We start from the raw sequence: 14698 nt of genomic DNA, 5'->3' as shown, positions 1-14698 counted from the left end.
TCCCCAGCTGGAGTGATTTTTCAATCGCAGTATCTAAAAAATTTCCTGCAACCGAAAATGAGGTCTCCAGATATCAATGCCCATATGCTGGCTCCTAAAGAGAGCTGCTGGCTAGGGGGACCCCCACCAACACTCACAGGGCATCAGACATGTTCCAGGGTCGGCCACCCCCAACAAGAGTTTGCTGTGTCCCCTATGCCCGCACAGCATCCCTGCTCACAAAAATATAGTTGGCCCACTTATCGGTTATTAAGAAGCAAAAATATAAAATTGCTCTTGTTTCTTACTAAAATTATCTATGAAGTGGAAAAGGGAATTGTAATAGAAAAGAACAATTTTTACCCCATGTTAGGTCTGTTCCTTTGGCTTTAACCCTGTGCCCTGTTTTCTAGGCTCAGACTTGCTATCTCTGCACCATTTGTAAAAGAAAGTTGCCTTTAGACTGAAATATCCAGGACAGCCTCTTCTCCTGGCCGTGATCTTGAAGGATGCTAACTAATCTGCACTTACGTAGAGATGGCAAGTTGCAAAATAGAGAATAACTTTGTTTTATTTTTGGAGGTTTTACAGGGACAACATGATTTGATCCACATGGACAGCTGCAAGAACAGCGGATTCAAAGGACAAGCAATTCATACAACAAGAAGTTTCCAACAACCAACTGCAGCCCCGCCCCTTTTTAGTATAAAAGGAGACTCAATTCTGACTTGGGGAAGATGGTTCTCCAGGACATCAGTCTGCCATCTTCTGGGCCTGCCAGCTTTGCAAATAAAGTCACTATTCCTTGCTCCAACACCTCATCTCCCAGTTTATTGGCCTGTCATTTGGTGAGCAGAATGAGTTTGGACTCGGTAACAAAATGACTGCATTGGAGGTAGTATGTCTCCACTGTTTCCTCGTTTCCAATATGTAACATGCACATTATTTATGATCTAGTGCAAATAATTCATCAAATACAACCACAAAAAGAAACTATACTCACCCAACTATCAACACTGAAGTCAAAACCTGTCAATTTTATATGCTGTTTAAGAACACAACTGAAAAACCTAACATACGGAGTCAATTCCACGGAAATAAAATTATTTCTACTCCATCAAAACTTTTTCTTTTCTTTTCTATTTTATTTTGTTTTGCTTATTGAAAAGAAAATAAAAGTCAAATCATTTTATTTCACGTACTTTTGTTATAGCTACATACTTTAAATACTACAAAAAGACTTAAATTGCAATAAAAAATTGTTCATATATTAGTATAAAGATATATACACAATCAATGGGGATTAGGAAAGGAATGGACATTTACTAAAAATCCACTGCAATCCAGTCTTTTACAAGCATATCATGGAATATAAGCTCTATTATCCAGGGAGCCTCACCCACATTCTCACTACTGAGTCCCTTAGTAATCAACCACTAAGTCACCAGCATAGAACCATGTGATCAGTATTTTAGGAATAAATGAGGGAATTAGCTCATTCAATTCTAAAACAAAAACCCTAAAATAAATACTGAACTTATTTACAAATAAAGAAAATTTGTCCCCAAAAAAGTAAAGTTTCTTCCTCAAGGTCACAAAGCTAATAACTGGTAAAGGTAAGATTTGAACTAATCTGCCTGATTCTAAAAACTAAGGTGGAAATCCCATTCGACTGGGGAGTGTCCAGCTGCACAGCCTATCACCCTATCTTTGTTCAGAGCTGGCCTTAGACAGCCTGAGATAGCACCCCATTCCTGTGGAACTCGAGGGCAAATGATAACAATAAGGATTTTATATCCAGCAGTTTCTTAGGTCTCATGTATATAAAGTGTCAGCAGGTCAGCAGAAAATCTCTGGGAACCATGAGTGGGTCCAGACCGTTTTGCTGATAAGAAACTCAATGTATCAGGATAGAGTGACCTTCCCATGAGAGGCCACATGGACATAAACTAAAGGCAGCTGAACAATGGAAACTAGCAAGACCCCGGAACTCAAGCAAGGATCCCTGCCATCCCCCACCCAGTTGCCTCTTCATCCACGTGGACATGAAGACAGAAGACCCGGGTTCTTGTCCAAGTTACACTATCATGGATTCTCACCCATAAAAAGGTACGACTCTATGCTGTCGTAAGTCCTTTCCAACTCAAATATGATGACACCAATATCTCAGCAGAATATCTGTCCCCACTTCCCCTCTTCTAATAGGAGACTATTTCTGTGGACACAAAGCAGAAATCCAATTTAAAAAACCATGCAAGAAGCCAGGCGAATTTCTGCTTAAGAGACTTTGCTCTCACGCTCAGTGAAAGAAAACTCAGAAAAAGTGGTCCTTCTCCCTCAGCAAATGGGAGGTAGCCTGATATTGTGTGTGTGTGTGTGTGTGTGTGTGTGTGTGTGTAAATCAAATATAATCATGTCTGGGACGTGTACAGATTATTTTTAATTTCACTGTAATTTCATGGGGATGAGCCAACATTTAAAGTAATTTGAATGAAGTGTTCTGAGACAGACTCAGTCTCTTTTGGTGGAGGAGGTGAAAGGGGAGAGTAAAGGAGGAAAGAGGTAAATGAAGCAAAGAAGTAAGAATACTGCTAGGGAAAGGCAAGACGTTAATTTTGTTCCTCATTGCATCACATACAAATTAGGGACTGGATTTCCCCCAATGACTTATCGAGCACTGAGTTGCAGAAGAACAGGCGACAGCCCATTTCTCACTGAGATTGTGACTGTACGTGGCATCTTATAGACACAAATCATTTACCCTGAGCAAACACTCTAGCAGCAGGCTGTAATTCTCCTGTTTTGAGAGACAAGAAAACAGGAGTTCAAAGAGGGTAGATAACTTGACAAAAGCCAGAGGAGCAGTAAACAAGAGAGGATGAATTCAAACTCAGATCTGAATGCAGAGTCTCATCTTCCCACTCCCAGGGCTGGAAAATCCTTAACACACAGGCTCCCCAGCTCCCCTGCAGTGTTCCTGGCGCCAAGCATTTCCCATGGTAATGGTCTCCAGTTCTCACAGACACAGCGTTCTGTGAAGCCAATGACCTTGATCAGACCTTGATCATCTACCTGCCACGCCCACCAGGCTTCACCATACAGGCAGGAAAGCTGGCTTTCAAGTGCAGACAAAGCCACCCTTGGTCTAACCTGGGCTCTTCTGCAGCTTCTCCAGCCTAAAGGCAGCCATGAAAGTGCTCACAGTTTGTACGTGAGCCACACTACCTCTCTCCATCTGTGTCCCCACCTATACTACTTAGCTATGAACATTTTGAGAATCTTGGAAACAAATTTTTAAAAACAGAAAAGAAAGGATTCTGGAACAAGTACTTAATACTTACAATTTTAAATGACAAGTTACAAAGTGAGTATTGACAAACCGAATCTTCCTTTCTAAATGTCAGTTTGAAGCATTTAAAAATATAATAGCAAAAAATTCTCACTTACAAAATTAACAAAAAGATAAACAATAATCTGGAATAAATTCAAAAATAATGCCCATATTCTAAATGGAGAAACTTCAGGACTGTACTGAGGGTTAAAGTAAGAGGTATTAATGTAAAGACATAAACATATTGCATGGAGAAAAGCAGTTTTGTAAAGATGTAAGTTCTCCTAAGAATAATTCAAAACTTACTAAAAAATCCCATGAAAATTCCAATCTGATTTTTTTTTAACTTGAACAAAATATTTTGGAATTCTTCAGGAATAATAAAGTCATAATACTTCACAAGAAAATTTGGGATGGAAGAAAAGAATCAAAAAAAATCAGACTGCCAGTTATTAAATAAATTTTTACAATATGTAAGATATGGTGCTGGAGTAAGGAAAGGAGATTGACAGAAGGGAACCATGAGCTCAAAAAGAGACTCTAGTGTATGTAAGTATTTTGTACAGGTGGGATTTCAAATCAAAGAGAAAATTATGAATTCGATAATTGTCCTGGGACAGAGAATCACCTGGAAAGAATAAATTCCATTCCTGTCATAATGACCACAAGATAAATTGCAGATAGTGATGTAAATATTAAAAAGTACTAGTAAGAGCAAATACAACTCTTTGCTCTTATTAACTCAACTTCTCCTCACTATAACATGTACTATTATAATCTCCATCTTAGAGATTAAAAAAACCTACAGAAGAGATTTATTCCATTATAAGAGAGTATTTCTAAGAATAAAGTCAAAGATAAAACCTATAAGGAAGACATTTAATATCCTAAGAATAGTTTGAGCCACAACAAAATTCAGAAAACTTCCTGAACAAAATGAAAGGAAAGAAATGACAAGAAAAAGCTCTGTGATACATGTTGATGAATTCACGAAGTTAATTTTCATAACATACAAAAAGCTGTCACAAAGCAAAAAGAAGCTCCCTCACTTAAATGTGGGCAAAGGACAAAAGGAATCATTCATTTTAAAAAAGTCAAATGGCTAATGAGTGAAAAATGCTCAAAACTTCACTGGTCATCAAATGCAAACAAAAACAATGAAAAAGCACTTTTGCTTATCATATTGGCAAATATTTTTAAGATATTCTAGCTAGTGTCCATCTGTGGGAGAACAAATCATGAGCGACTTTTTCAGAGGATGACATATCAATGGATTTGTAAGCTCTGAAAAACGTACATACACACTGATTCAACTCCACTTCTAGGAATCGTTTCCTTTAGGAAAAAAAAATCAGTCCAAAAAGATGTACCCATCAGGGCATTTACACAGCACTGTTTACAAAGGTGGGAAGAAAAACTGAAGTGAAATCATATCCAGCGATAGAGAATTGGTTACATATGTAATTGTGCATTTTTTCATTCCCCAATGGAGAAGGAATTTCTAGTCACTTGAAAGGAGTCTGTGATGAATGTAAATGTCACATCCAGGGACTAAATTTCCAGAAGCCTTAACTAAAGTAATACACATACAAGATCACAGGAATGTCTGTACAAGAAGGATGCAACTCAAACATTCTTTCTGACAGTGGAAAATAGAGAAAACTTAACTGTCCACCATCAAGACAATGATGCGGTAAATCAAGGCGAGCTGCGGGCACTGAGGGAGCCGGCGTTTCGCCGAGGTCCAGGGCCTTGTCCACAGCAATCTCCCACCAAATGTGTCCGTGGACAAGAGACGACACCCGCACATCAGGAGACCCCTCCAATCTATCTGAAAGGGCCGGGTGAGTCTGGAGTGGGAGGACGTCCATGATATACCCCTGAGTGAATAAAGCGAGCTGCAGAAAAACATATAGTATGGTCTCATTTTTAAATAAAGCATATATACACACACCTATACATTGATTTCTCATATGTTTATATATATGTATCTCATAGGCCTAAAGGTCATGAAATATATATACCAAATTTTCAACAGCTTTTACTCTCAGGAAATAATGGGAAGGGATTTAGGGGCCTTCCTGTACCACCACAGTTCTCTTTTCAGTATTTCAGTTAAGTATACTTGGAATTTAAAAGTTTATTTAAGTCCGAAGTAAAATGGACGATGCCTCCATAAGACAGAATGCTACACTGGTCTTTAAAAATCATGCCAGGGGAGATAGAATATTGTAGAAAAACATGTAATAAGCCAAATGGAAAATGGAGGTCTCCGAACAGTAAAAAGGGACAGAGTGCTCACTGGTTTTTATGACAGAGATGATACACACTGACAAAAAAACAGAAAATGAATGTTAAATTGTTAATTATTATCTCTGAGTAGTGGGACCAGGATAGACACTTTTGTCCCTTTTTTCAAACATATTATGTTAAATGAACATTATTTTTCATCTGAAAAAAGCATTTTTAGACGTGTAGTACCACGCAGTGGGGAAAAATACATGAATACTTACAGAAACAAGTAACTAGGAGACACCTCAGCAGCGCCACACAATGTAAAACGGGCAATCCTGATTAACACCCCTCAGTTACATAAGGATCCACAAAGTGAGAGCACCTGCTGTAACAGGGCGTGGCCCCCTTCTATTTGTCAGTTGTGTCTTCAGGGCTGAGGCAGTTCTGAGCACGGCCAGTGTCAGTTCCGGTGTCTGGATGGATGCTACTGGAGGTGAGGGCACCTGCAAGCAGAAAGGAAGAACAGAAAACATCCTCTGACTTTTCTGTCTTGTTTCTTTGTTACTTTAAAAGAGAGGCATAAATAAGATAAACTGTGTATCTCCCCTACTGAAATTTCAGTAATGAAACCGTTTTTAAAGGCTTCAGAGCTTATATTCTGTCTATAACTGTCTTTTCAACAAAGCATCATATTTATTAAATGTTAATTGACTCAGTTAATTCACTCCCTGTTGAAACATTCAAGTAAAGAACATGAAAGGCCTTACGTAAAGAACCACACCTGCAGTGACTAGCTCGGCTGTCTTGACGGCAGTGCAGTCAGCCCCCACCATCCCGTGGCCCTGAGCTCCTGATGCTGGTAAGAGAGCACGCTGCCGCCTCAGATGGAGAGATACTGTGAAAGCATTTTTTGAACTCTACAGTACTGACAAAACATAACTGACAAATCCCAGGCTCCTTTGAAGCTGTCATTTTTGGTTTCTGGCCAACCACAGTCAATGAGCAGAACCACCCCATTCCTGAGTTATGGGACTCACGTGGGAAGAAATTTTGTAGAAATTTCCAGGCACAGAATGTAACCAACTATATGTAGAACTCTGAGAAAAGAAAAGATGAAATACTCTGATGTTGAAGACACTCAAAGTATTCTCCTAAGCCTTAGTAGCTGGAAAGGCTGCGCTTCTACTCAGCCACTTATTTATTTCACAGCCAGTGAGCATCTCCCACAAACCCTGTTTCCCTGTGTCTGCTGGGAGCCCCAGGCACACTCTTGCTGTCGATCTTATAAGTCACAGGGCAGACGCGTGTCTCTCATGCCTGCCACCCTCACACAGGCTCGCCTCCTAGCCTCACTGTCTGAACTTGGCCCCATTTTCTCACCTGTTTATTTGGCATCTGTTCTTCTGTAAGCTGCCTGAAATGCTTTTTGGAACAAGTCAGAAGAATGAGTGGGTATAGAAATGGACAGTTGGACAGGTGAGAGGTGGGCAGACAGACAGAGAGACTCCAAGAAAAGGGGAACAAAGAAAATTTCCTGTGCAGAACCCTCTTCTAGTCAGGGAAGAAAACCGCCACTGAGACGTGTGAAGAGGCAGGTGGCTTAGGGCTGTTTCCTGGATTCCATGAAATGTCCCACCAAGAGAGAGGGTAGAACTATAAATAATAAAAGAAAAAAGCATGCATGCTTGAAAAATATACCTACAATATGTACTTTCTAAAGAATAGATTCAAATTAGCAGGGCCCAATTACACAATCTTTGGGTATTTACAGAAATGAGAATCCCATCTCCAAACAATAAGGCATCCCTTCGGAGCACTGAGAGTCTACACGGGACTGTTAAAAGCCTTCACCACAAAAGCTATGCTCTCCTGCACTTACGAGGAACGAGCAGCTGTGCTCGGGCTGCCCAGGCGCATCATTTGCACCCTACAGCACCTCTAAGGGGGAGGGACGCCTAGAGAGCCCCATCACTGCAGGACAGAAAACATGCCCGGGAGAGGCTAAGCCGACCTACCAGTTCTCCATCTCACAGGACTGGTCACTCCAGAGCAGGACTCGAACTCGAACCCACGTTTGTAATCACGGTACTACCGTGCTTTGTGTGCTTTTTGTGTGTATAATACATTTGTTTCTGGCATGAAAGTATATTTAATAAATAATCGGTTTTCCTGTCTATCTCATTTGCTCACAATCAATCTTTATAGTGTTGAATTGTACTCTTTTTCCGTGGAGAAAGGAACGGAACGAGCGGGTGTTAGAATGAGGTGGGGCTCCATTCTTTATCTGTTACCTCATCTCATCCAAGTCCCCAACCAGGGAGAAGGAGCAAATGTTTTCTTCATCTTTTAAAGAGAGGGCTCCACTGATGGTGACTTAACTCCAAAACCAAGTCTGGGGAAAGGGCATATTCAGCTACCAGAGCATTATCACGTGTAGGAAGGCAAAAACAGCTCACGGGAGGGCTCAGGGGGTCACCCTGATTTAATTTCAATCGATAAAACAATAATGCACTCTAAAAATACTAGCATGCAATGGATTGGCTCTTTCTTGACATCTAGCAAGTTTCCACAGCCCACATGTAAAATTATCGTGAACCAGTGAAAGGAAGTGTCTACAGACAAGAAAAATCAATGCCACAGGTAAACTGAAACCCAGGCTGGAGGAAAGGAAGAGAAAGGGCATAGTAAAGAAGTGGGGAAAAGCTGGGGAAAAAAATCATCACACGGACTCTCAAGCATCATCCAACAAGCATATAATCATTCGAGAGAGAGAGTTACTGAGCTCCTATTCTGTGCAAGATTGTAGAGCGGGTGAACAAAGAGCGCAGCGACCATGGTGGCAGCAAGTGTCGGGGCTCAAATACACTTCTGATCCCGGTACCTGGCACACTTGTCTTCAGTATAAAGGAAAAAAAAAAAAAAGTAAAATAACTCTGTAAACTCAAAGCACTGTTAAAAAAAAAATTAAACAAAACCTAAATACCTGGACAGACAAACCACGCACATTGCTGGATCAGAAGACAGTGCTCTTGGAATGGCAGTGCTCCCCAGAACGATCCGTATATTCAACGTGGTCTCGATCACAATCCCTGCGGGCTCCTCTGCAGAAACTGACTAGCTGCTGCTACAATTCATATGGGAATTCGAGGGTCTCAGTAACCAAAACGTACTTGAAAAAGAAGAACAATGTGAGAGGACTTGTAATTCTGAATTTCAAACCTTACAACTGTATGTCTAGGTGAGATTAGAGGCCATTGTGAAGTTATTATTGTGTTTATCCGTATTTTCTAAATTCTCTACAATGAATATAACTGTTACAATAAGAAAAATAAAAAGTAAGGTATCTTTAAAACATGCACACCGATTCATTCATTGGGAAAAAAATATTTTAACTATAAAGAGGTAACCAAATATCTAGTGAAAAAGGACTACTTAAAAACAAGTGTGCATTTACATTTTTAAGAAATTGAAAACTGAAAAGCACAAACACATCAAGTTTCTAGGGAGACCGATGCAACATATTAATAGTTATTTTCAAAAATTCTAATTGAACAATGAAAACTCAAGAAAGGGAAAATTGCGATTGACAGCCAACTGCAAACACATGGAGAGCAAAGGCCTAGAAATCACAGTTCCTTTAACTCTGATACTAACTCAATAGAAGAGGAAATTCCTCCCTGTGGGGACAGTGGAATCCCATGCGTAAGACAGGATACACAGTACAAACTGCACTAGAATCTGGGGTGATTTTCTTAGAAGAATTCTAAAGTTACAACATTGCTGAAAAACTATAAAAACACTGAAAGACAGATTAAAACACACAGTCATATATATTATATAGAAACATATGAAGTCTGCTCCCATGTTGCATAGAAATACAAACATATTTGTTCATTTATGGGCACTGAATATTTTATCCCAGGTAGAATATTTCAACTAAAACAAATAATCAATAATACACACCTCTTGTCAAATCTACTTGATAAGGTACTCTGCTATGTAACCATAATGTGTCTAAGATAGATCTAAAATTAGTGAAAAAGATCTTTGTATGGTTTCTTGAACTCTTCTCAAAATTCCAAGCTTAATTTTAAAATAGATCTGAGCAGTATTTCTATATTAACTTTTCCCTCGTGAAATGAACAGCAGTCTGTTGTCAAAATTCTGTCCTTACAATGATTCACGAGCACTGTATCCTAACAAAACTGCTGGACAGCAAGGCACTATCCAGACACTGTGACCAAACAAATGAAACATAAGGAAGACAGTGACCCTATTCTGGAGGGCTTACCGTCTGTGTCAACTCTGGGGTTTTTATTTGATTGGTTTCATTGAGTAGCAAAATAAAATCAATCAAGTACTTTCTTCTTTAAGCATTCTGTAAGTCATGACTCTGTTGTTAGTGTCATGAGAAGGAAAGACTAAAGCAAGACTTCATTAGGTCAATTAGCAACAGCCATCACTGGGGAGTGAGTAATAAAGAAGTTAACTGATAGCAATGCTTCTGCCTACATGAGACCTAAAATAAACCTACACTGATCTCTTTAAGGAAAATGAGGAGATGCCCAAATGAGAAAAACAAAAACTAACAAGAAATCAAAAAAGTAAAGACTTTTTCATTAACGATTCCAGGAAGGAGTGGAGCATGGTGGTGAAGAGCACAGATGCTGGGGACAAACATGAGGGTCTGAACTCCCACAGCACTGGGTAGCTTTGACACTGATAAGTCAGTGAAATTTTCTGCATCCCAGTCTCCTATCCATAGGCTGGGGACAACAACAGCACCCGTCTCCTAGAACGGTCCTAATAATTAAGTTATTTTATATATAAATGTTTAAATAAAATACCTCAGATATTATATATTACCCCAAAAGCACAAGGAAAAAGAAAACAGAGATAAATTGGAGTTCATCAAATTTTAAAACTTTGCTTCAAAGGACACCATCCAGAAAGTGAAAAAACAACACACAGCAGAAAATTTTTTCATATCATTTATCTGATAAGGAATTTGTATCTACCAAAAAAAAAAAAAACAACAAAAAAAAACAAAAAGAACCTCCTACAACTCAACAATAAAAAGGCAACTCAATTAAAAAATGAATAGAGGATCTGGAAAACATTTATCAAGGAAAATATACAAATGACCAATAAGCACAACGAAACGATGTTCAATATCATTAGCTGTAAGGGAAATCAAGTCAAAACCACTAGGAGAAACCGCTTCACACTCACTACAATAGGTTATAATCAAAAAAAGAGTAACAAGCACTAATGAGGACACAGAAGATGCAGAGGTTGCAGCCGTTGCTAGTGAGGATGTAACACAGCCTGGCCACTTTGGAAAGACGCCTGGCAGGTCCTTAGAGAGTTGAACATTTGGTTTCTGAATAACCAGGCAATTTTGCTTCCTGGGCACACACGTAAGAGTACTGAAAACAAATGTTCACATAAACACTCCTACAGGAATATTCACGGTGCCATTACTCATCACAGCCAAAAAGCAGAAACAACACAAATGTCTATCACGTGATGAATGGGTAAACAGAGGGGCCCAGCCATACAGAGGAATATTATTCAGCAATAGCAAAGCATAGAGTACTGACCCAGGCCACAACGTGGACAAATATTGAAAACGTTACTCAGTGTGAAAGAAGTCAGTCACAATAGATGCTTCCACTTACATGAAGTAACTCGATTTACATGAAATTTCCAGCAGAGGCAAACCCACAGAGACAGAAAAGTGGCTCCCTGGGGCTGTGGGAGGATGGGGAAGATGGGGATGTCTGCTTATGCGTAAGGAGCTTCCTGTTGGGGGGATGAAAATATTCTAAGATTGAATGGGATGCACAATTCTGGGCATAGAGTAAAAACCACTGTACATTTTAATGGGTGGATTGTTATTAAAACTGTTAAGAACGAGAGCACCTCGGGCCAGTACCTTCCCATAGTAAATGCAAATTGCTTAATTTTATTACAGGAAGAAGAAACTGCCCTCAGCATGAAAGCAGGAGTTCAGCAAATGTGAGTTAACTGAAATTGGACAAGAGCATTTCACTTGAAACATTTGCTGAGTGTACACAAAATATTAAGACATGACAAGGAAAATCAGTTTGACATCAAGAAGAAGCATTCTGCTTCAAATGCAGATCAAGGATTCGGCAAGCCCAGCTGCTAGAAATGACCAGAGAAGAAACCTGGTTCTTTAAACAAGCACCAGAGCCAACAAGGAAATAGTGGTGAGGAAAGCAGGCGGCCGAAAATCTGGAACAGTTTGTTACAAATAATTTCTCCACTGAAAATTCAAAAATAAAATGAAAGTGATTTAATACTGTGTTGACCTCACGTGAATGGGCTTCCTCCGGTTCTCGACAGTTTTGTAACCCCGAATGAGAGACTCAGGAGAATCAGAATGGCTCCTGGGAGTCCCCAAATGACTGCCCACCAGCACGCTGACCACCATCACATCTGCCAGGGTGGAATTGCAGAGAAGAGACCAACTCCTGAAAGGCACAGGAAATATTGACAAGGGAAAAAAAGGCTGATGTCAGTCTTGGGACAGAGGCCCTGAGAGCAGAGGCCAGAAGGCTGCAGGTGATCTGGAGTGGCCCTGGGGCAGGAAGGGACCACGGGGGAGCAGATCTCAATTCTCTTCTGTCTCTCCCTCGGGTAGGAGAGATAAAGTCTGCATCCTTCTCACCTGGAACTGTGGGTTCTGGCTGGCAGAAGTCTAACCGACATGGAATGAATGACTCAAGACTGTGGAAAAAGGAAAGAAAGCGAGAGGGAGTAGGGAGCCAACTCCAAGAGCCTCTCAAATGCTCCCATATTTATTGTGTATAATCAAAGAAAATAGTCTTTAACAGTTGTGTGATAGTAAACAGGAACTTGGGGAAAGACAGGATGAGACAGAGATTGTAGAATCCACAATGAGTAAAAAGGCTTAGTTTACCTTTAGGGGAGTCATGGGGAGAGGGGAACAAGATAAATTCTTTAGATATTCATTACAAAGCAGACCACCTGTCCAGCCAGGTCCGTGTTTTGGGGATAATAGACTATCTAACAGCACGCACGCCTAGCATTTATAGATGAGGGCCTGGGTCATTGCTGTGCAATGAACAGAGTGCTATCTAAAACCTCAAATATGCAAGCAAGGCATTGTCTCTGCTTTTTAAGGCAAGGAGACAGGAGTGAGGATGCACAGGTGCTTGCTTGAAAGCAGTTACTAAGCACACTTTTTCTTCTTAAGGTTGACATGCGTCTGGTGTCTGTTAAATTTGTTAACCCAATCATGGGCTATCACATGGAACCATTATGGAGGACACCCTAGGATGACAAATCCTGGCTCTGGGTCTTTTCCTGCCAGCTTCGGCCATTCCAGCAGGGTCTAGACACATCCCTGAATAACGATCCCACAGAACCACCCAGACTCTTAACTCCTGGTGCTTGGAACTTAATTTTAGCTCTACACAACTTAACATAGAAAAGTTTCAGAAATAATAGATATTATATTCTTTTTATATCTCATCATAGAACTGATTTTTCTGATTGCTCTAAGCTGCTTCTACTTGGTAAAGCACCTAATTCTGCAGGTGAATTCAGTACTTTCCATTGCACATAACAAGACAGTCTGGGCCCTCTGACTTCTATTGGTCAAATAAATACCGATACACCTAATTGATTTCATTGTTCATCAATTTCAGCCTGGAGGTGAGGGAGTGTCACTCTGTTCCTCAGCCCACCCTCTACTCTATTCTCTTCAGCAACTCAAACCTCCTGAATACAAAACGTAGCATCTGTTTCCCTTGATCTACACTTTCCACAAACGCAACAGGAAACATCAGCCTAGAGAATGAATTCAACACAAATGTTAAAACAAAAATCTACAAACCTGAAGCAACTCCATCTCCGAATCATGATACACAATGACATGAAAGTAAGGGTGTCAGGTACAAAGCACGCGTGAGCCTGACCACCTCATTTCTATTCTTCAAAGGAAGGAAGGTTTTCATTTTTTTTTATTATCATTCTTTGTCATTGTTTCTGATTAAGCCAAAAAATAGTTAATGAAATAATTAAGCACTGCAATAACAGATTTTCGCTGTATCAATTACAGAAGGCATTCAGAGGGGATAGGAAAACCCACCTATGTAAAAAATGCAAAATTTCTTCCCCTGTTAAGAACACGTATACAAAATGCAACAGAGAATTCAAATTCATGTGGAGAGGAGCAAAAGCCACAGAATCAAACAAAGTCGTTACTATGAGTCAATTCAAAATTCACTGGACAAACATGCTCAATGCATTCAAAGAATTTTAAAGGCACACTGCAAACCATTCACTTAATGATCTACAGGCTAGAGGAAGAATTTCCCTCTTTAACAGACAACAGAAATCAATAGGTTGCCCCACCAAACGAGGACCAAACAACAATCAGGTTTTTAACAGTTCTGATAAATCAGCATGTTCTAAACATCAAAATCCAGAAATTTTAAACATTCATTCACACCACAATGAAACAAGCACTTAAAAAAAAAAAACAAAACAGTAACCCGAAGAAACTAAGCACAATTATCATGTACCTGGATCAATGGGAACTTCTTGTAACGCTGGAAGAAAGAACAGGCTATAGCCATTTACTTAAAAAATAAAACTACATTTAAAGGTAAATGCTAAAACACATTTCATCATTCATGTTGCCTTGAAAAATCTGAGGCGCTCGTATCTGATCAGAAAAGCAATTCTGAGTAATAGTATGTTACAATTCAGTGCCAGTTTGCTTTAGTAGAAAAAAGAAAAGCTACTGTTTCTCATCCTGCACAAAGATTAAAGAACCTTCCTGCCTCTATCTCCTCCTATTTTCTAAGCTCATTCTCCCCAACACTTCTGAAAAAAGTATGAGAACCTTTTATTCCCACCAATATGCCAAATGACAAAAGAGTATCAATTTATTTGTATAAATATATGCCTACACCTTGAACTGGAAGAGAAAGGTATCAGAAGGCTATATGGAACTTATTTCTACCTTCCTGAAATCACACACACACACACACACACACACACACACACGTTCACAGAGACACAGACATGTACACACTGAATTACTGGGCAATTCACAAGCTGAGGACTTCCAATTTATAGAAGATAACTTTGTAG

The 14698-nt window shown here is 39.7% G+C and overlaps 1 long non-coding RNA gene across 1 annotated transcript; it reads right to left on the bottom strand.

The window, feature by feature from the left end:
* Positions 1-484: 484 nt before the first annotated feature.
* Positions 485-8986, bottom strand: LOC141579553 (uncharacterized). The gene is made up of 3 exons (XR_012511128.1): positions 8529-8986; positions 5824-6048; positions 485-5208 (listed from the first exon to the last, which is right to left on the bottom strand). It is a non-coding gene; the product is annotated as an uncharacterized LOC141579553 (long non-coding RNA).
* Positions 8987-14698: the final 5712 nt, after the last annotated feature.

The sequence above is a fragment of the Camelus bactrianus genome, chromosome 13 (assembly GCF_048773025.1).
Source record: "Camelus bactrianus isolate YW-2024 breed Bactrian camel chromosome 13, ASM4877302v1, whole genome shotgun sequence".
Classification (NCBI taxonomy): Eukaryota; Metazoa; Chordata; class Mammalia; order Artiodactyla; family Camelidae; genus Camelus; species Camelus bactrianus.
The sequence above is the reverse complement of the archived record's forward strand: the minus strand, read 5'-3'. Positions and strand labels throughout refer to the sequence as shown.